A 23237-nucleotide genomic window follows, 5' to 3' on the forward strand; every position below is an offset into this window, starting at 1 on the left:
ATTCTCTGTCTTCTCTGTAAACACACCCTTTTCTCTCATGCCAGGCAGCACAGCAGAGGTGTCAGAGATAGCGAAGACATCTCTGCTGGCTTTACAGCAACCATCTTCGCAGAGGAAATATTCAGGAGAACCCTCCAGATGGTACACATCATTTTCCACTGCTATGAAGTGAGTTATGAAGTAGCACAAAATGGACTCAATGGGCTGAGGGATCTGGCTTCTTATAGCAAATTTGTATTTGAAGACAATGCTAATAAATAAACATATCAAACCCCATGCCTTGGAATCTACAGCTATGAAGAAATACTTACTTTCTGGTTTCTTGAAGATGCAATTCACAGAAGCAAATGAGAGCTACCATGAACTTTAACCAGTCGGGCATCTTAATGTTATAAACTAACGTCTGTATTTTCACAGATTATAATTTTTCATTTTATATCCTCTAAACACTTTAAATTGTGCAAGGTGACATAAAAATTACCACCAATCTCTCCTCGGCTTCACTTGAAGAAAAGTGTTTTGGTACTGGGTAGTCTTGCAGTGGTGGAAACGAATTTTAAGTCCTGGCCCAGAAAGTGTAAAGTCCTCTCTGAGGAACACTGAATCTCTTTTCCTTTCAGCTCTTCAAGAGGTTTATGGCTGACACACTTTTGGTGGAATATCAGCAATAAATCAAACGTATGCAGAAAATAAATTTGCAGAGGATTTTCAAATTTGATCTTAGGCCAGTTAGGCACAACTTCTGAAAATTCTGAAATTATTTGGAAGAGAAAGTTTTAAGAAAAATGTGTTGTATCAACTGAAATGTCTCAGAAACTTTTGATTATGGTTGACTTTTTAATTGTATTGAGAACACAAAATGAAACACATCATAGGAACATTAAACATGAAAAACTATTTTGAAAAGAAATATTAGATACCCAGTTCCAAAATTATAAAACAGGACATTTTGGCAATGTCAGAATATGCTTATCTGCCAAAACGTATTTCAGCAAATCTAATAGGGTTGGGCAAAGCATTTTGGTTTCAGAACAACTGCATTTTTCAATTCTTCGTCTTTTTTCTGGCCAGCAAGAATATAGTAATGATTCTAAGAACATGTGATTAATTCACCTGTATCAGCACATTTTCCTACTGCAGAATAAGTAATTCTTAAAATTGATTTCTATTTTGAGAGGCATTGAATGAAGTTTCAATTAAATGCTAATAAGTTCAATTTAAATGTAATTAAAAGAGTCAAGGAATTAGAAAATGAGTTCTTATAATGGTGTAAGAATAAAAGAGACCTAAAAGCTGACTCAAACAAGTTCTGGTTTTAATCCTGGCATCAAAAAAATGGGACTGATATTGCCTTATTCTAGTTATTTAGATATTAATTCAAGGCTATCTTTGTCTATAGTTACTGTGGGGAGAGAGGCACTTCCAATGGAAGATTCATCCCAACCAAAAACAGGTGCCTAAGGTAGGTGAGATAACTTTCCCTCTGTAAATTTATGCAGCCCGGGTGAGGTGCCTGAGGAATACTGTCACATTTTGGCTTAGGATTCCAGTTTTTGCAAACTGCTGGTAATACTAGAAAAGGGAACAAAAAAAAAATGGCTCATGAGAAAATGAAAACAACACACAGTCAGTGTTTTGGTAGTTCTTGATGTTTCCTAGGACATCACTTATAAAACCTTTGCTCAGATTATGTCCCTCCTTCCTCACCCTGCAATAAAAAAAAAAAAAAAAGAAAGAAAGAAAATTAAAAGAAAAGAGATTTAAAGCAAACCTGCTCAGAACAGGTCTCCATCCCTCCACCCAGCAGCAGAGAAGGGAGCACTGCCCTTGCTCTTGGATGCCAGGCTGTGCTGATGAATGCTGAATCAGAGCGACAGCTCAAGCTGATGGGCAATACCTGCCTCATCCTTTTCTCCATAGGTATAATGGGCTCCTAGATAGGTTGCTTTGGCTTTAAAGTAGATGAGAAAAGACTTGAAAACAAAAAACTTCTATCTCTCTTTGTTTTAGGCTTTCAGAGGAATCACAATGAAAAGAACAGCCTCTTAACAGCGAATCTTACAACACAATGTGTTTTGCCCCAAAGGAACACCGTAGCCCTTCATTATCTGTTAAACACAGCCCTTTGACATGCCTAGGACAGGTTTTAAGCATAAATGGTTGTCAAATTGCTCTTACGGTGTTATGGTATGTTGGAGGTCTTATGGGAGTAGAGTGGAAAACTTGCCTTTAACTGAATCTGAGTAGAACTTAGAGAGACTATGTGGATCTCAAATTTGTCTTCAGGGTATACAACAGTTCGCAAGACTGCTACTTTTCTGTGACATAGCTTTTATGGGGGTAGAGCCAGAATATTAAGCTCATTGCTTCCAGATGGAAAGGTTGGACAAGACAGAAATCCTTGGCATTGGGACCATGGACAGAGTGGTGTGATATGGACATGACATATTGAAGTAATCTAGATAGAAGATACAATGTTAGCCAAGGTTGTCAGTTGGATACTTTTTAAAACATTATATGGTTTGTAACAAGGTATTGTGTATCCTTCAAAACCCTCCAGATTGAAATCCTGGAAAGACTGTGGGGAAAATTGTGATTATTTTGCTTAAGTTACTAGAGTTCATTTTATATATATTAAGAGCTTGGCATCGTTTGCCTGCAAGAAATTTTAGGCCAGCAATTTATATTGTACGAGCAATGTACATCATGCTAGCAGCACTTAAATGAGTCCAGGTGTTCGTTTGTAACTTGGGATCTTGTGTGTTCTTATTCATAGTCTGTACACCGATAATGGTGCAGTGCCTCAAATGAGAATGCGTTTTCATGAACCACACATCTGTTTACAAGCGATGTTTTTGCATTAAATCCTTACGGCTACACTGAGGGCTTTCCACCAGGGGGCATGTAAAGCCCACAAGATTAATCACTTTCCTACCTTACTTTTCTTCGGATGTTTTGCAAATGAAGATTGCTTAAAGCCCATTTCACAGTCAGAATCCCCATCGTACAAATTTAAAATGTATTTGAGCTAAGCGAGAAGTAGGAAAAAATGGGGACATGTTGCAAAGACTTGAGGAGAACTGTGCACTAGACGCAGTGCTTCACGTAGTCTTTATTGTTCAGAGGAGTTATATATCCACTGTTGCATGCTGTTCCTATTTGCAAAATGCTTGTTTGTATATATAGGACACTTATGCTTTCTCTGATTTCAGAGAACTCTTATCCAAGACTTTTTAGTGGAGCTGGTGTGAACACCAGAGGACAGGATTCAACCTTTTTTGTTGAAGACACAAAGCATAAACTTGTATTTCAGTACCTCAAGAATGAGCACATCAGGCACACCACTGATATTTCTTAGGACATCACTTATAAAACCTCTTCTCAACATATCCCAGACTTGCCTGGGTACAAGAATCAGGCAGAGAAAAACGTTTTGAACAAACCCATAATGTGATTTTTCCTGTCATGTACAGCCCAGTGATGAACAGAGAAGTCTTTGTGACAGATATGTCAGACAGCTAAGTTCCTAAATTATTTTCCAAGACCACTTTAGAGAGGTATATGGAGTTAAAACAACACTTTATCCTACTCTTTCAAATACAGACTCTCACTCCTTTGAATTTAAAGGAAACTTTTCAACTGATGAAAATGGTAACTTAATCACTTTAGGAGGACTGGTTTGTTAAGTTCCTAAAGTTCACACTGCATGAGCTCCATTGACTGTATGCAAAATAAAGTAAATGCAAATAGGGAGTTGTTGCTCTGAAGAGAAGCTTTGAACAGATACATGCTAGGACACTCAAGGGAACTGTGAAAATTCGGGAAAACTCAAGGTATTTTCTGTAAGGCAAATATATCTACCTGTTAATATGTTTCTCTTCGATGTTTGTAGGATTTCATGCTTTTCCATGTATTTCATTCAGTATTTACATTTATTAATGTTCTCTGCATCCACACTCAGTGTTGGGAAAGAATTATTAGGTGAAATTGCAATGAAAAGCTGTTAAAACCTTTCCTACATACACTAACCTTTACAGAACAGGTAGGTCTCAGAAATAGATTCAACAGGTCCCTGAGAAGCACAGAGATGCCATGTCTGCAGGCAGCCTGCTGCGCAACAGCTCAAATAGGGCACAAGGAATTCCAGGGCTCTGGATTAAAATATTAGTCACAGATAATCTCGTTTGTTTTTCAGTCTTTACTACGCTAAGTACTGAGAACATCAGAAAAAAAAAAAAAAAGGCAGAAGGGCTCCATTTTTAAAGCAAACATTAATAAACAGACTCATGTAGAGTCACAGGAAGATCAGAGGACCCTGTGGCAGTAAGTAATAGCCATTCCACTTTCAGGAACAATTAGTGCTGAAAGCTTTTTGGGTGGCCTATTTTCTAAAGAGACTGTAAAGCACTTAAAATCTGGGATTCTCTTTTCCCTAATTGGCTCTACTCACATTATCTGAAATCTATACCACCTCTTTCACAGTTACAGAACTGGACAACAACAATTACAAGAAAAAAAAGCAAAAAACTTATGAACTGATTATTTTTATACATCAGGAAATTTGACCTGATAAATACTGTTACATTATTTGGTTATATCTGAATTAAGGCCAATAGCTTGTTCTTAAAGTATAGCTTTACAACAGGGTCTGAACCTTCATTTGAAAATAGGATAAGATGAATGTTTCTGTCAATCATGTGGACCCACAGGTTAATCACAGTTCAGCCACTTAAAACTATTCTACACTCTTTTTGAAGAAGAATCTACAGTACAAGACATTATTAGAAGAGTCCACAGACTAGGGAAAGTTAATCTATGAACAGACTTAACTATTTAAGTTTGAGAGACAGGAAAGCTCTTCATTCTTTCTGAATCAAATAAATTGAGATTTAGAAATAGAGACTAAAATAGATGTGATTTATCTCTCATAAACAGAAAATAAGACTGCAGTAAGAACTTCTTACTAGGGAGTGCTGAAAGATCCTAGGACATTGTTATCCATCAGGTGAAATTAAAAACATATATGCCGTATTTATCACCACAGATTTTGAATTTAGAATTATTGAGTGCAAAGTAAACAAACTTGGCAACAGTCTTTATTTTCCTTACTGTATCATCACAAAAAAAAAGAGAGATAAAAATGGAAGGAAATGCAGAGTTTGGAGATAGTGGAGGACATGTAAGGAGAGGGCTCAGGATGTCAAAAAAGAAAGCTTATGATGTACTAGTGGGAGTGCTCAACAGCCTGTGAAATGCTTCATACGGTAAATAACTCTGAACCCTGTTCACTGCAAAATGGTTCTGCTATGCAAGTTCTGGGCACAAAGCTCTTCAGACTGATAAACCCTTTTCAGAGTTCCCAAAGATGTGGGATGCTGCACTGGGAAGAGTATGCAGCTATGTGCCTGGAAAGAAAACCACAGCAATGGAGTCAATGTACACCACATTTTATGCTTCAGTGAAGCATGAAGCAAAACTGCAGAGATCTGTCCTGAAGGATCATCATTTACCTCCAAACTGTGGGAGTGAAGGAATAGCAACATACTGCCAACAACAGAAGAGATGGAGTTTCACTGAGCTGTGAAAAGAGATGGCCAGCCCACAGGCAGGGAACCTGTGCTTCTTCACACACTGTGTGATTTCAGTACATATAAATTCCTTGGAACCACATCAGTGTATCTCGCCACAGACCAATGCTTAGATGACACCAGTTTTGGCGGCACTGTAAAACCATGACACAAAACCAGTGTTTTCAGTATCCTTGCACTTCCTATGGTGCTCCTGGGCAATTTACACACAGCAATATTTTAAGAAAGAATAAATGGAAAATTATCTGGGACTAATTAGGGACTAACTGGGACTAATTTAGGACTAAACTTAACTGTGACTAGTTAATTTTCAGAAATAAGCATGTAGAACACAGATGTGACCCAACCAGGACATTCAGAAGGAGTCACCTGAACTACTCAGCTGTTTCCTTGGTTTTTGTAGTCCTAGTAGGGGCAGTCTAATCCCCAGGAAATCTGTCCCTCTTGAAGGATGAGCTCATTAACCAGAAGCAGCAGAATACCTATAGGAACAACTGAAACTGTGCTGCCTTATACCCAAGGTCAGATGGGATGATCATAATGACCCCCTTGACCTAGAAGCTTATGACTCAATGGTAGTTTGTCAAAGACAAATACGTTGGCAAACAGATTCAGAAAAAGATAATTTTAACCAAAGTCATTTTAGACAAACATCAGTGAAAAACTCACACTGAAAGGATTCCCCTCTATAAGCAGATACATCAGATGAAGAGAGACATGTACTTACAGGAAACAGAAAGATTCTTTCAAGACTTAAAACTTGGGAAAAGCATCAGTTACAGACAGATTTCCTGCAGCTTTTTAAAATATGTTTTTTGCAACAGCTGTCTCCAGTCTTGTGGAAATATTCCAGAAGGGAATCCTGTCCCATGACAGGAGGACTGCTTTGATCACATTGATTATAAAAGCAGATACAAAAGGTCACAGTGACAGAAACTTTCTTTTCTGAATGTGGAACCTAACCTATTAACCAAGACTTCAGCTACTTACATGTATGAAATTGTTCCTACTCTCACCCAGAAGTGTCATACAACTTTGATGAAATGCAAATTTGCAGCAGTCACTACTCATAATAGTTTTCCTCTAGTGCATCAAGCACAGCTAGAAGGAAGATCAGACTTCCTTGACTTTGCTAAGACAGCAGTAGATGTAGGTGGACACTCATAACTTGAAAATGTTTTGGTGGAAGTGAAAATATTTACCTTGATGTTTCTGAATTTCTTTGTACTTCCCCACTCCTGTCAGCAAACATTAATTACTAAAACATTTCATTTTGAATGATACACATCCACCTCTACCCTCTTTTACTACACTTTTTCATGGGCTTTGTATGGAATTTTTGCTTATGCCAAAACCACTGACAACAAAATATATGCTTTTATGGAAGGTTCTCTGCTAGGACATTTTGATTCTCAGAAACCTAATATTCTTCACCTTTGTGGTCTATTACATACCTTAAGTTTTATATACTTCCATGCAGAATGAAACAAACCATGGTAAATGGAGATATCCAAGAGACTGAAGCAGAAAGTAAGTTATTTACTTTCAACTGACTTTACACAGACACAGCAGTTTGTGAATCCTGTCCAAAGAAGTTTCTGAGTTATGACCATGCTACATATTAAGGCAGAGGAAGAGATGCCTGTAAGATCCTTTTATCATTGCTATAGCATATGGAAAACTAGAATGAATACCCATCCTTGGCTCCCCTACCTACATTACAGGTTTATTACTTCTTGCATTCCTATTTTGTGTCTGAGTTTTGGGACTATGTACAGCATGGACTAATATAGGATGAGGGAGACAAAGAATACTCTGCTATTGCTATTTCTACTTCACAAGCTGGGAGCAGCAAAAAGGGTCCATTTTTCAAAGCTGTTTGAAAGCTGGAGGCAACAACACTTAGGTGCTTCAAGTTTACATGCTTGCTTGGTTGCTATGTAAATTTCCTTAGGAAGCTAATTCCTGCACAAACAAACACTTATTTCATACTGAAGCCCAAAAATCTAAGCAAGAAAAGGGAGGTCTGCAGTTTTGCTACAGTTCAGCTTCACAGATTGGGGGTAGGAGAGGATGACATGCCCCTGTCATCCTGCCTGTCTTTCTTTCCACTTACCTTGGACTTTTGGGAATGATGTTTGAGCTCTGAGGCTGAGTGATGTTGGTGGGCAGCTAACCAAGTGGAAGGTTTTCTACACCAAAACCACTTGTCCCTGAGAAAGATGATTGTTCCCGATTCTTTCTTTTTTTGACCCAAGCAGGATGCCAATAGCCAGGAGACCCTGTGTTTCTCAGGGTAATCCTACTGACCATGTAATTCCTGACATCTTCTGTCTGCACAGATCCAGGCATCACACCAGAGCCTCTCCCAGTGATGAGAAGAATATGGAAACCATGAGAGGGAGCAGGTCCCAAGACTGCCTGCTCCACAGTACCAGCTGATCCCTCCAATACCATCTTCTGCTCATTTTCTATTCCTTTTCAGAAGACAGCCATCTCCCCTGGGGCTGCTGATGCTCAGAACTGGAAAGTATTAGGGCAGCACACTGTCACTTTGTGGGTAGCCCTGGCTATGGTCAGCATTCCTACATGCCTGCCCCTTTGTGAATCTGCTGCTATGTCTCTTTTGGAAAAGGGGCTTGGATTCATAAGCTCTAACATGTTTCTCCCAAAGTAACTGGCCCAAGGTCACAGAGGAAATCTGTAGCAGAACTGGGAAATAAATCAAGATCTGAGTCCCAGTCCGGAACCTCAGGCACAAAACTACCATTTTTCATAGGAGGCTTAAATATGTGATGAGTTCTTTTATAATCATATAGTTTCCTTTCCAATGACTTAAAGTTTTCTTGTTACAGTCATTAAACTACTAGCTGTCCACTTTTAACAGTTCTCCAGGAATTCTTTCGTGTCAGCAGTGTTTGATAATAGGCCACATATGAGGTTCCAAACTTACTTTTTCCATTATTAACCTTTCATTTACTGATGATATTTTGCTTAGTACGTTTTGTTCTTATACCATCCTGCACCATATGTTTATAATCATCTGAAACTTCTGAGTAATCCCATTATTTTTCTGTTCTCTCACACATCATAAATGTGGGCTGTGTTCCAGGATAATTTATGCAGGATTAAAATATGGAATTGGCTTCAATGCTTCATCGATGATGTCTTTAGAGTTTATCTCCCAAATTTGTATCTTTCCCAGCTCTAAAATTCGAGGAGATGGAGATCACAAACACACAGTCATGCACAGTCACACACATATTGAATACCACAGTGAATGAAAGAAGAAGAGGGAAGAAAAAAAAAAAGGATTTATCAAGCAAAAATACCTCATTCAAAGCATATTGAAACTAAGAAGAATACCTCCTTTTACTTCCCTGTGCCTCACACTAGCTTGCTATGTCTAACAGGGAAGCCTGAAATAATTATTATACTGATGAAGTGCAGGACTGTAGAAAAGTTTTTCCAAAGGGCCGGCAGAAGCAGTGAGTGTATGACAGAAGAAATAGTGAGTATGTGACAGGAGAAACAGTAACTGAGAAAAATCTGGAAGCCTAAAGAGAACAAGATTCAGCCTATAAACCCAATGTGTGAGGCAGCAGCTAACACCTCCCTGAGTTCACTGGTTTTAATTATCTTGTTTTCCTTTGTCCTGAAGGATAGAAAGCGTTAAAAGTCCTCCCTTCAGAGAGTCCAGTGCCTGCTGCATCCAGTGAAGGACCTGGTCTGGTTGCATCCTTCTTCAAACTCAGTGGTGGGCCAAAGGGGTCACAAAGGCTGTGTGGCCAAAGTAATATAGGTGATGAGAGCACTGCAAGTGTAGATGGGGCCATGGGGTGCACCCAGGGACTCCAAACCCAAGCACAAACAAGTGGGTGTCAGTAGAGGGAGGAGCAATCTGAAAATAATGAGGACAAGAACCACCAGGAGCAGTGCTTGCTGCAGGCAGATTTTAGCAGCTGTCTCAGGACTTGGCAGTCAATTTTAACAACCATTCTACCAAACTTATTGAAACATCTACAGATATAGAGCTGAGGCTTCAGGCTGTGAGCCAAACATACATCATGAAGATGTATGTGTTCCTTTCAGCATGTGGCCTTTGTTCCAGTAGATGAGGTAGTCTTTTGGTAGGACAGAGGACATGAATGAAGTACGGAAGTCCTAGGTTCCTTCAAACAAGTGCAAGCTTCTGTTTATAAAGAGAAATTCAGAAGTTTGGTAGAAACTAGCACTATTCTGACTTCTTTATGATTTTTCTGAACTGTCACAACCATCATTGTGATTTTTGATGGTGGGTGTTAGCTTGAAACAAAATAATATTAGGACAGCTTAGGTAAACACAACAATTATTTTTTAAAATTATGAAAACTAATTTCTTGTCCCATGCTAAAAGATGCAGATGACTTCCTCACAGAACACTAATACTATTCATAGGCTTTCGGATATGGGAGAAGAACTGACAACTGCAGTCAAGGATAGGTGAAGGAGCATGTTTGGAATGTGGAGAGAGAGTGGGATCCCTCTTTGGTGCAAATTGACTTACACGAACATTAAACTGTGCCAGTGACTTGGCTGGGTAGGAGCCTAAAACTGAGATCAGGATTAAAAAAAAAAAGCAAGATTGGTACACAGACATAAGTGAAACAAGTGGAAAAGGCAAGAGTGTGGAGAATTGCAAAAAACTAGTCCTACTTAGCAGGTAGAAGAGACAGAAGAATCTTTGGCCGCAAGATCAAAACCTTCTCTGAAGCCCAAGCTGCACCTTAACAGTGGGACTCTGTGACTCCTCTCTTTTGAGACAGCTCCAGCAAGAGGAAAATGAGTTTGTAAACTGATTTCTAGAAAGGTCCTTCAGGAAAACATTTTAATCTTTGGAGCAGGCTGAAAGGTGTGATGCAAATAGAAAAAGGAGGTACATACAGCTTGGGATAACTGGAATCAGCTTCAATACTGGTCCTAAATATCAACTGGAATTCATCCCAGATGAGAGACCTATAAATCTTCAGTTCATTTCATTTTTTTGAGATTAAAGAATATGTAGTATTGACTTCATTTGACAGTTGTAAATGTTGCTTTGCTTCACTTTGTAACTACTGAGTTCAGGACACCAAAACCAAAAGCCTTTTAGCCCAGACTTTCTCTGTATATTTTTTGTATCTGATAGGAAATAGTCTGTCCATACATTTATTACATTACTTATAGGCCTTTCCAGTCCAGACTGAACACTCACAGCACAGTCCTGAAGACACCTCGCCCTGCACGTTGCCCTTCTGGGCAGTCAAACTGAGTGTTACCTGATGGGAAGGGATTGTGCCACAGGATTAGGATGAGAGGCAGTGACAGGGTGCTGGCAGGAAGTCCGGATAACAAAGGATTAATCAGGCAGTTCCAGAAGGATTTGTAATGATCTGATGCACAGGGCTAGGGCTGCAGCAGCTCATTCCTCTATTTTTAATGAAAATGTGGTCTCAAGTCCACTGTGGGCAGAGGAACAACATCTGTATTAGGAAATTATATGGGCCAAAGACCATTATTTGTCCCTGAGGTCACTGGGCATGACATGACTCCCATTAGTACTGTGGGGCTTTCTTACCCCTCCAAAGCAGAAAAAGGGGTCATCCCTAAACTGTGCTACCTAAAGCATGACTGGGAATTATCTGGGAGGGTCTTTGGTGGCAGAAACAGTACCAGAGACCAAATTTAACTCTCTGGATGATTGCGTAACAGTGACTGCCAATTAGTCTTATGTTCTCCTTGACGAGAGGATGTTCTCTACCTTCCTTGATAAAATATTGACTGAATAACAACAACAACAATAACAAAAACTACACCAATAAACAACAGTTAACTTAATAATTAGCTGGAGAATATCAGGATGGCATTGGAACATGAATTTAGATGAAGCAGGTAAGATGACATTGCCTGGACTATGCAGGTATTCTGATTTGGAGAATTAGCATGATTTGGAGCTGTTTACCACCTATTAACTCATTTTGTGGAGTGCTTTTCTTGAGTACAAGTTAGATTGCTTATAAAGGATATTAAACTGGACCCTTGTCTCCCTGAGTGTGTCACAAACTTCTTAACTCCTGCAAATAAAGGTCTAAAAAAATCTACGTTTTTCAGTCATTTCAAACCATTGGTATTAAATGCAAACTAAAATTATAGCAACAAGTAAAAGAAAAATAAATTTGTTTTTTTCTTAAAAAGCCCTCCAAGTGCAAACATGGGAAAATGGTGAATGCATACTGTGAGCACTATAAATTAAAAAAAAAAAAAAAAAAGGAAAATGGGGCAAATACTGTGTTTCGAACTTATCAGTGACAGTGCAATGCAGACAGCTCCCACAGCCCTGAACATTACAGGATACAGCTGTTTGTGGCTGTGGGTTTTCTGCCTAATGACCCTTCAGGCATTTGAAAAGCTGAAAGCAATATTATTGCAGCAATAAAGTCTTACTTGGGTTGGAGGGATCTGAGGTGGGCACTGCTGTGGTCAGTGCCTTAGGAGAAGGAGCTGTGTTTTGAATCCTTGAGGACCTGTTTTTCCAGTCTGATGGCTTTCTGGAGGCCTGGGGATCCAGAGACAGACCCACTTCAGGATGCAGAATGGTGCCGAGGAAAGGAGAGAGTGGGAGGGAAGCTTCAGTGCATCATGCTTTCCATAAGGGCTGCTTGTCTGTTCAGAATCACATTAATCTCCCTGTCCTTTCCTACCAACTCCTGGGTCATTGCAAGGTTTCTCAGTCAACTCCCTGCTCACAGAAAGGCAGTTTTCTGCCAGTTCCTGGGCTGCATTTTCACTTGTTTAGCTGTAGTTCTGAAAAGTTGTGAGCTCTCCAACCATTTCCCCACCCTCAGATTTTGCAAGACATTTTGATAAGAGAAATGTCTCTGAAAGCTGTTCATAGTTCAAAAAAGTAACCAAGGGTTTGTTTTTCCCGTTTCTATCACAAATAAACAATTCCCTCCTTAAAATGTCATCCTTATAATCTCTTGTCAATCCCAAGAAGACTGAAGGTAGCAAGTCCTTTCCAACCTGTGTTCATGTGCCTGGAATTCCTCTTGCAATAACAGTCTTTGCATTCCAGAGGTTTTTGCAGTGAGCAGCCAACAATTTCAAGTTGCTGGTTTTATGTTTTTCTTATTGGTTTTTGTCACAGCAGTTTGTTGGCAAGCATAGACATCAGCTTTATCTTTATGTGCAGGAAATGTTGAGGTAGGATGAGGGCAAGACTGTTTAACCAAACAAGGAAACAGGCACTAGTTGTTCTCAGCAGATAAGTTACTAATGGCACTGACATCCCCACAGCTATAACTCAGTTATAATACTGGAGGATTTGTCACTGATCCATGGGCTCAGGGAGCAGGGAAAATGATTGCTTAGGAGATCTAAGGGGAGAAGAGCAAGATATTTTCTGCTGTTAGTCACCTGTTTTGAGTGACTGGGAAAGTTTAGCCATTTATTCTGGAATACATGGGAGAGATACAGTGCAGTTTTAACTAAGCTTACATGTCTATTTTCTAGACTTTTCAGGAACAAGGTTTTTGATGAAATACATGAAGTCTGGAAATTACTGATTGCTCCATTTGCAGTTAATATGACTTAAATACACTGTTGCCTGATACCTGTGGTACCAGGAAAACACTTCCAGGTCTTTTACGAATAGGCCCCATAGCAGACTTTGAAAGCACCTCCAAGGTAACTTAAAGGCACTGTGGTGTATGATCAATGGAATTATTTCAAATGTTTTTCATAAACTCGTTTATTCATAGTCTCTGACATAGTCGATGAAGGACACCATGGTAAAGTTGCAACTGTGTTGGGTTCAGACATGAGGGCAGAAGATCCTCCAGCACAAGGAACATGAAGGGCCAAAGTACCAGTTGTTTATCTGTGGGAGGAGAGTTGTTATAGCCACTGGGTGCAGCAGGGTAGTTATTGCACACCCCCAGCTGAGTGCACAAAAGAAGGGTGATGTGGGGACAGTTGTAAGCGGGATGACAAGAGAAGCAACTGAAATAGATGATTGGTATAATTAATGACAAAGTTTCAGATCCTGGAGTCAAGGAATTGTAAGTTTTCCCTGAGTACACATGGAGGCCATGGCTGGAGTGACTGGTCCCAGCCTTACTCCTGTCCTTCAAGATCTGTAATTGTTTTGCTGGGAAGCCATGGGGTTAAATCTGGCTTTCTGGACTAATTCCAGAACATCCGTGTTTCAACCTATCTGCAGCTAATATTTAACTGGGAATTTTACAGGTATTTGAATTTATAATCAAATGTTTACAAGTCACAGACATTAGGTAATACTTATTGCACAGAAGTAAGTAATGAAGATAGCAGGAACAGACTGGGATAATCTAGGCAGGGTATTTAAAAGCCATAGTAATATAGTCTGTGAAGTCATACTTTGCCATAATCTTGCATGATGGCAACTACCACAGAGATTCTGATAACCATCTCTGTGCTGTTGCCAGGGTGTATTCTAGCCCCAAAGTCTCTTGTTGTTTGTTAGAGAAGGCCATGCCCTGGGAATCTTGGATAAAATAGGTCAATGGCATTCTTCACTGGGATTGTGGACTATGCATCTGACCCTGCACTGCTTGAGCTTCAGTTGCTAGAGGAAAGTTACATAGCAACAGGAAGTATGTATGAAAAGTACATCTGTTGGCTCCAATATTACTTAGAAGAAAACCCTTCTATAATAAGGTTTTGTTTAGAATAGCAAGGAGGTGTTTTTTCTTCAGTAGTGTGAACTTCTATGAAGAATGACTTGATGCAGCAGTCCTGCCTATCTTGCTTCGCCTAGCATGTGTTGGATGTCTTGCATACTTTTTCCCCAAGTCAGAGTGCTGCTCTCTGGTGTACAACAGGAGCATAGCAGAAAGAAGGGGATAAGACAGAGGGAAGAGCATAGGTGTACACATCCATGTTTTACCTTTTTAACTTCTGGCCAGAGCACTTCACACTTTTCACAGCTGGAAAGATATAGCCTTGGAAAGAATATGAATTTTGCTATTTATCTACAGTACAAGTTGAAGACTAATGATAGAGGAAAACAAGTACCCCTGGATGAGTCTCTTCTGGAAGGTTTTTGGGAATATCCTCTGCTAAGACAGCTCCAGACACCAATCTCTTGGAGACTATCTCAGAAGTTTGCCTCATAAGAATTTGAAGACATAGGGCATTCCTCATGGTCATGAAGATGGCAAAGTTCATTGCTTTAAGGGGGAATTCACGCAATATTTTTACTAATGAAGGTAATAAAGTTGTTGTGAGTGTGTTAAATAACCCCTTATTTATGTACTGCATAGCATAAGGCTTTAACTATCATACAATTTATCTGTTAGCATACCTCTGTGGCTGCATAACTGTTATCACCCCAGTGTACAAATGGAAGACAGGTGAACCAATAGATGTCCTAGCTTGTTCAGAATCACAGAGGACTAGGAAATCCCCAGATAAAATCTTAAACCAGCTTTGTTCATCCTGAATTACATCTCAGTACCTATAAATGCAACCACATACTTTTTTCAGCAGCTGACTCACCTTTGTGTTAAGAAAGTCCGTAATCTTCAAGTGCATCCCCAGGTGCTTCAGCTTTGGTCCTCAGCTCTCAGATGCCTCAGTTCTGGCAGCACTAAGCAACTCAGTGGTTAAATTATCTCTGTGCCCTGACAGAGGAAACAAATTAAACATCTTTCTGCTCAACCTGCTCTCAGCCCACACCCTATGGAATGGGCTCCAGGCAAAATGTGGTCATTCCCTGTCTTTTATCCAACGCCACCGTCATTTTAGTTCTCACAGACCATGTGGAAGCCCCTGAGAGAAGTACCCCAGCCACCAGGGCTTAGCTTGTTTTGTAGGTTATGTGAAGGACCTATGTGAGAGGGAGGATGGAAGGAGCACTATCTGTATTCAGACAGCGTACAGGCAAAACCAGCTATATGAGCTGAAGAATGAGCATGAGGGGATTCTCCTGGAAGGGTATTTTTAGCTTCATCTGGATCATATTAATTATTCACTGGCATCCAAGACTCTCTCCCACTCAGTGATGCTACAGGGCCATGTTTGATCCTTCCAAAAGACCTACACAGAAGAAAGACTTGAGCAGTGATAGCCTTGATCCCCCAAAATTACTGTAACTAATGTGTTGTCAGCAGTGACAAATAAGGAGGAAATGTGAAAAAAAGGACTGCTCTAGATTCAGTGTTGACCTAAGCCCTCCCTTTGCAGCTCCAGAGCAGCATTTCAAAATGTGAATTCAAAATAGGAGGGATCCCTTGGTCCCAGAAGAGCAGGATTTTAGACACATGCTTCCCTGTTCACTCATCTTCTAATTGGCTGTATCAGTCAGGCTTTCTATTAAATGGCTTGGATTTGACAAATCATTCTGATCCTGTGCATCATTGTAACTGAACTGCCTTTTCAACTACTGCAATAGTGGTTTTCTGCAACCTCATCTTCTTTCACTAAGGAGGAATCTTTCCTATCTCTCTACAAACTCTTTTGCCACCATACTAGTCTGTATTAATTAAAAATTCTGGATGATCCCGGATGAAGCTTGACAGGAGGAACACAGAATGACTACAGAGTAAACCAGAGAGGAATCATCTTTTTCTAGTCAGATATTTCTTGTTTCCCTATGACAAGGTAATGTGTAACTTACTTCCACTGATCCAGGAGAAAAAAAGGAACAGAAAGAAAGCACAAAGTTGTCAAGTTGTGAAAGTTAATTTATTTTTTTAAACCAAAACCCATTGTTCCCTGGGCACTGGCAGGTTACACAGTTTACTACATTTCTGCTCTGATATCTGACAAAGTACAAATGGTTCAGGGCAGAGAAGGGTGCTCCACAGAATAAATATTTTCTGAGGCTGGACCTTTAGATGCTGCTGACAGACTGTGACTTGTACAACTCTCCCACAGGTTTCTAGAAGCCTGGATACTCTATACTTTTTGTAATATGCCACGTTTCCATAATACAAAGTGCTGAAAAATAACAATTATTGAAGGGATTTGTATTTACATAGGAGGGTATTAAGACTATGAGTGGAGCTTACAAAGAGTAGTAGATTAATTACTTTTCCAGTATCTGTAAAGCTGAGATATTTGGCACTTGCTAGGAATGAATATTCCATACTGAGCATTTAAAACTTTCCATAATTCTTACATGTATAAATTGAAATTTTGACACCTGCCCTGTAAAGTGCAAGTGTGAGGAAAGGACTCAGAGGCATAATCATCTTCCATCTACTTTTTGAACATTCATATGACTTTTCCAAATATTTTTTTCTTTCAATTTTATACATTGTTATACCAGGTGGCAAACTGCAATGGAATAAACTGTATAGTACCTTGTCGTGTAATGGGAAAGCATGCAACAGCTAGCGATATATCCAATAAACTCTACACTTATCACCTCCTGCTTTTGAGTGAATTGTTTACTACACTATTGGGGCTGGGTTTGTGTTTTCTGTCTCCAGTCTTCATGGGCTCTGTCTTCATTGTGCACACCAATTTGCAGCATTCCCTCATGCCAAGACACTTGTGCCTGGTTTTATCACGGGTGCCAGTGACTTATTCAAAGAAAAATTTCTGCCTACATCTTGTGGTTGGTTTGGCAACTGTCTCTTTTCCAAACTTGCCATATCCTCCAAGAAAGAAGAATTAGGTTTAAGAGGCTGTGCAGCTGTTTGGCATCTGATATTCAGAGCTTATTATTATTAGTGATTTGTGATCTCTAACCAGTCAGATTGCTCATTTCTCTAAACATTTTTTACTTTATTTTTTTCACAGGGAATGTAAAACTTTCCTCTTTTAAAGTCCAGTGAAGGAAGGTGAAGACATTTATTTTTCAAACGTTAATAAAATGAACTTTATATTATTATTTCAATGACTGATTAAAAATATTATTTATACCGTACGAGTGCTTCCATGCATATTTTAGGGTGTTTCATTTGTGATCCAGCCGAGACAGTATAGCTCCCTTTCACTTAACAATCCTACAGAATGAACCCAAATTATTCATAGAACCCTATGTAATATAAACAGAAGTACCTCAGAGTAACATATACATTTATGGTTTTCCATTCTATGGCAAAAGAGAGATTTGTGTTTTCAAAGATTCAGGGAAGTCCTGTGTCTTGTATTAAGGAAGAAGTCAAAATAACTGATCACAGTGGTCTTTTTGGTCTTATACTCCAAGAACCTATGAGTTATGCCATGCATAAAATTGTGGAGGACTTTACCCAATATCCTTTGGTTCTTTCCATTTACCAAAATGGGCTAGTAAATCTTGTTAACTGAATTATCATGGGCAGGTTCTGAGCAAGCCTCCCCGTACATTTTGTTAATGCAAATCAATTGTTTTGCTCTGGTCACACAAAACAATGCCCATGTGCTAAACTGTGCCATCCTCAGCCCTGGTTGTAAGCCACCGATGGGTAATGTTGTCAGACAATTGAAGAGAGGTCAGCAAGTTTGGTTTTCTAAGTGAATATTTGTACAGATCTCCAGCACCAAAAGTCAGTGTCATCAACTGTGTTATTTGAAATCATATCTCCTTCAAACTTTCTTTCTCAGTGTGGATCTGAAGTAATGTTTCCTTTGCCATGTGCTTCCCTGGAACATGCTTATGGTTTAGCCTTGAGTTGGTACTGGGGTCACGTACTTAGGCCAAAACCGTGCTTGTATCTGGATGATACATGGGCAATACTAACTTCTGCAGATAATTGCAGTATTTTGCTCTTCAACACGTCTTTCATCTGGAAACCCTTCAGGAGCTATAAAAATGTTACTGAAGTATGAAAAGGCTCTTGAGAGGTTGGGGAGCATTAATTTAAGTACCCTGCAGGTGAATAAATATGGCAGAACTTAGGCTTATGAAGCAGGCTCAACTCCCAGACTTTTGCCATAGCCACTGCAGAAAAAATACCAGGTTAAACTAAAAAGTCTTATTAAAAAGTCTTATAATTTGCATTTACATCATTGTGATGTTGCTTAATTCAGTAATCTTTCACTGGAGACTTTTGGTTGGTTCTATTGGCATGCCCAAAACAATGATCCCTGTGTTAAAAATCCTTATGGAAAGCTGTACTAAAAATGAGATTTTTCTATATGGTTCTTTGGCTTTTTCACATCTTTTCCAGAACTCTCTGTTCTGTACAATAAGAGGTGATTCCAAGATGAGTCTCACACTCAAAGATACTGTCAGTTCTCCCAGTTTGTCGCCAGTAGGCTTTTGGCCAGTTGTCCTAGAGCACAGAACTGGCAGAGTATATTCAGAGCTATTGGCCAGGAACACAGAGTCATTCTTAAAGTAGAAACTAGTCCTCAAAAAGTAGTGACCTGGCCTTTACAGCTAAGGAACAGTTTCAGTACCATGCTTGTAAGAAGTAAGCCTTGTTTCCATCAAAACGTTTTCTGGCTAAAATCAATTCTGTTATGGCTGGAATAGGGTTTGTATCAACTGTTCAGACACAGCCTAGTGTGACTTATTGGATATGGTCTGGGAATCCAGCAAACTCATTTCTTTACTGGCATATGAGCGTTCCTCAGGAAAAGCAATCTGAGCTTTTGTTCTTTCAATTCTTGTGTCTGTCCAAAGTGAGTGATCATGTTTATAAAGCATCTTGAGATGTGCAGAGTACTAGTCTAATAGCTGAGTGTTATTATTAGTCTGTACAGTTGATGTTTTACGCTATATCCATGGCAATGGTATATCTGAATGACTTCCAAAGGTAGTCATGTGGTTATTTAAACATTATTTCTCCCATAAAGGGAGATGTGTATTTATTTTTAGTCTAGTGTTAACAAATACTAGTAAAATCTAGATTGGAAGGATATGCAAAAAAGAAAGTGCAGAGAAAAAGGTTGGATTTGGACTTGAAAGTGATTGTCAGAATTGCATAGTTCCCAATGGAATTAATTTTATGATTCCGATTTATAAATCTTACTTTATGTAAATGAGTTTCACTGATAGAAAGGTTTCCAAAGAAAGGAACTCTTAACAATGGTTAATATCCTGACAGGGGGAGAGTCCATCACATATGTTAATCTCTTTATGCAAAAATAACATCAGGGCTTTATCTGTTATGCATCATTAATAAATGCTTAATATTGTGGGAAAGGCGTCAGACTTGAAGAATTAAAAGAAGTAGTTTTACTTGAAGGAAGGCTTGACATCTGACCAAGGACAGCTGTAAACTCTTTTCCTCCAGTATTACGAAAAATAGATTGACCTGAGACTGCAGACCAGTGCTTTGGCAGGCTTTTAACACCACTTCAGAGTAAGTTACGCTTATATGTATATTCTCCTATTGTACTATATTGCCTCAGCATCAATTTTAAAGATTCCTAGAAATACTCCTTGAAAAGTCACCTCTACTTGTAGATCCATCAGGCTTAGAAAAACAAGTTACAAAGTACATGATGTCCCTAGTGACATATCCAGTTTCTCTAGCTGTTGTACTTTCATATCTCCCTTGTCCATCATATCCCATGAAAATTCATGATGTTACAGGCATAGCTCTGCAAAAACCATTTGAAGGATGGATGAGGAACTAAGCCACAGAGGCTGTTTCCATTGCTATTCTATATGCTAAAAGCTTTTGCCCCAGGGAGTGATTCAAGCCTGAGTGGTACAGTATGGTCACATCAACAGACTGCCCAGAGCAGACTGGCAATACCCACACAAGATAGCACTTGGTCATGGGTCTCCTCGGTCCCTGTGTTGTACCTCTATGGCCATGAGATTTGGTTATTTTATAACTTTCATGAGTTTATTGTGTTAAAAATAATTTCTGGGCTGTCCTGCAGCCTGATACAGTAGTACTTATATGGTATGGGACAGACATTATGTATTGTATACCTTGGTGCGTGGCATACCAGCACATGGGAGTGCTTGAAGTCTCCAAGCAGTCTGCTTACAAAAGGCTAGAGGACAGGGTAGAGCAAAGAAATACAAGCCCAGTGCACCTATCCATTCTGCTTACTGGGAACTGCATAGGAGCAAAATTTCCCTATCCCACTTCAGAAGCAAGCCCAGAAGTGAACTGCATCATATTTACAAACGGTAGACTGCCAAGGAACCACAATGGATGAAGGAAATGGGGACATAATAATTTGAAAGCACAGACATATCCAGATGACAAAAGATAGGTACCCATGAGCTGAGCTAAGTCACAAAGGCAATTGACAGACTGGATCCTTCAGAAGAGTCCACAGAGACAGGACAAAGACAGCTCCCTAAAACAGCCAACAGGACTATGCCAAAGAGCCTGTGGAAACACAAGAACTTCAGCTAAAAGAGAGAATGAGAGAACTACGCCAAAGCACCCATTTTGTTTCTTTTTCTACACAGAAGTGACTGCTTTTTCCCCTCTAACTGCTAATGCCTCAAGTGTCAAACACAAGGAACTGAGTCTCCATAAACAGTTATTTTGGAAGATGAAATACATATGGTCAGTTTTGTCTATGAAAAGTTCTTTTGATGTGCAGCTACAGCAGGAAGGAGGAATCTACAGCTGGATCTACAGGAGATCAGAAAGGGAAGATACAGACCTTATAGATATATTTATTTAAATCAAATTGCCTGATTCAGAATTACAGTCATCTCTGTCAGATGTGCAATTCACACTACATAAGTGAAGGATGAAGTAGTGATTCTTACTTAGTTATTCTAATATTAGAATTCTATTGTTACTTCTACCACTTCAGCACACTAGCTTCTACCAGCTGTCATACTCTAGCAGTGAGGTAAATACAAGATGAATCCAGTCCAGGATGAAAATTACAGGGATGTCCCTTTTGGAAGATTCAGTTACTGCTCATCTTTAACTATAGTACACAGAATACAATACAAAGATTTAATAACAAAGACTGTGGAAGCTTCATCTCAGAACGCCATATAACAAAATGAATACTAATTATTTAGTTGAAACACTTAAGTACTTGGAGATCTGCTTGTAAATCTCATCTCTGTAATAGACAGAACCTCAGTCTGAAGAGTCTAACCATCCAGATATCATAAGGGGTTAACCGTTTCAGGTTTTTATACCCAAGGTTGTCCTGGTTTAAACACCTAACTCCAATAAATAGTTAATAGTCATTAAAACAGCAAATCCAGTTCCATGCAGGGCAGCTGCGAGTCAGCTCAGCCTCTTCATCATTTCCTCCTGACTATTGCTGGTGGCTTTCCACACCAGTTGTTGAGCTCTGGGATCTCATTCTTTGGTGCTCAAGTCTTATCAAATGTGCAGGGAGACTGGACAGATCATAGAATCATAGAATACTTAGGGTTGGAAAGGACCTTAAAATCACCTAGTTCCAACTCCCCTGCCATGGTCAGACAGTCAGTTATGGATCAAAGGTAATTTAAAGGACCACCAGCTCCAAGTTAGGCAGGTCGCTGCTGAAGCAGAAACCTTGGCATTAACACACAGCATCACACTGAACTTGGCAAGACAGAAATGATAGCGTGAATGAGCAAATGCTCAGACATGTACATACCTCAACTTGTTAACCTGCAGGCTTGGTGCCCTAATACCTTGTGAGATATAGCCGTGATGCCTTCTTTGTTGGGTTGTATTAATTCTATCACTGTGCCCAACATGCAGACCATAGGATGTGTGTAGCTATCAGGACATATCACTCACCCAGTGACCTTATCTTGATCACCTTTTTTGACACTAAATAAATATGAAATAGACAACATTCCTCATTATACATATATTATATTCCTGGGGCTTCAAGGAAACATTAGAATAATGCATATGCACTGCTAAACTTACTTTAACAAATAAGTAAAACAATATTCCACAATGTGGCCTATTTAGCAGGAAGGTCTATGCTCAGCCAATGTATCTGAACTGTATTTGACTAGTAAAAGTGTAAAGCATTAAACTAAACAGTAGTTTCCTCTAAATAGTTACACCACCATTAACAGAAGTATTTCTCCACTCCTCTACAATATAGCTGCTTGTGAAGTCCACTTATAATGATGTCTGATGACTTGCAGGCCAAACACAAAATAGTTATTCCTCTTTTTTTTTTTTAAGTAAGGGATAATTATTTCTGGAATTTTTATTAACAGACATAGAAGCTGCAGTAGTTTATGTTTCTACTGACTCAAATATATTCAAGGCATCAAAAATGGTGGATAAAGGAACGGTTTGGTTTACATTTTCTTTTCACTTTGCTACTCCAGAGCTGGAGAGAGCCGAGTCCCACTGTTCCTACATAGTGATGTTATCCTTACAGCTACTTGTGTCAGCCAAGCCATATGGACCATGCATTTGAAGACTGACCTCTGTTAGGGTTATATTTTCACAAAATTTTAAAAACAACAGGATCGTTTCCTTTTGTTTATCTATTCCCTTATTCAAATAAAAGAAGTTGAAATGTTTTGCTATCAGTTGAACTAACTTACATAGGCATAGAATTATTCTAAGTATTTAGAGCCTTTAGTTAGTATGTTTTCATAAACGGACATTTCTAATCTCTTTGGACTTTCAAGCAGATGTTTTTGAATTAAAATCATTCTATTTCAAAAGACATCACTGGGCTTATTATAATATTTAAATAATACATTCCTTTTGATCACAGGATTATGACATACCTCAGACAACTTCATTGTTTGTG

The 23237-nt window shown here is 39.2% G+C and overlaps 1 long non-coding RNA gene across 2 annotated transcripts; it reads right to left on the reverse strand.

Annotated features, from left to right (window-relative positions):
• Nucleotides 1-254: 254 nt before the first annotated feature.
• LOC134157429 (uncharacterized) lies at nucleotides 255-12783 on the reverse strand. Of its 2 annotated transcripts, none has more exons than XR_009962323.1 (3): nucleotides 12051-12783; nucleotides 10783-11068; nucleotides 255-1563 (listed from the first exon to the last, which is right to left on the reverse strand). It is a non-coding gene; the product is annotated as an uncharacterized LOC134157429 (long non-coding RNA). The 2 variants fall into 2 exon arrangements; XR_009962322.1 differs by having other exon boundaries at nucleotides 256-1572; nucleotides 10886-11068.
• Between the last annotated feature and the right edge of the window lie 10454 nt (nucleotides 12784-23237).

The sequence above is a fragment of the Pezoporus occidentalis genome, unplaced genomic scaffold (genome assembly GCF_034315485.1).
Source record: "Pezoporus occidentalis ecotype Australia unplaced genomic scaffold, CSIRO_AGI_Poc_V1 ctg96, whole genome shotgun sequence".
In the NCBI taxonomy this organism is placed as follows: domain Eukaryota; kingdom Metazoa; phylum Chordata; class Aves; order Psittaciformes; family Psittacidae; genus Pezoporus; species Pezoporus occidentalis.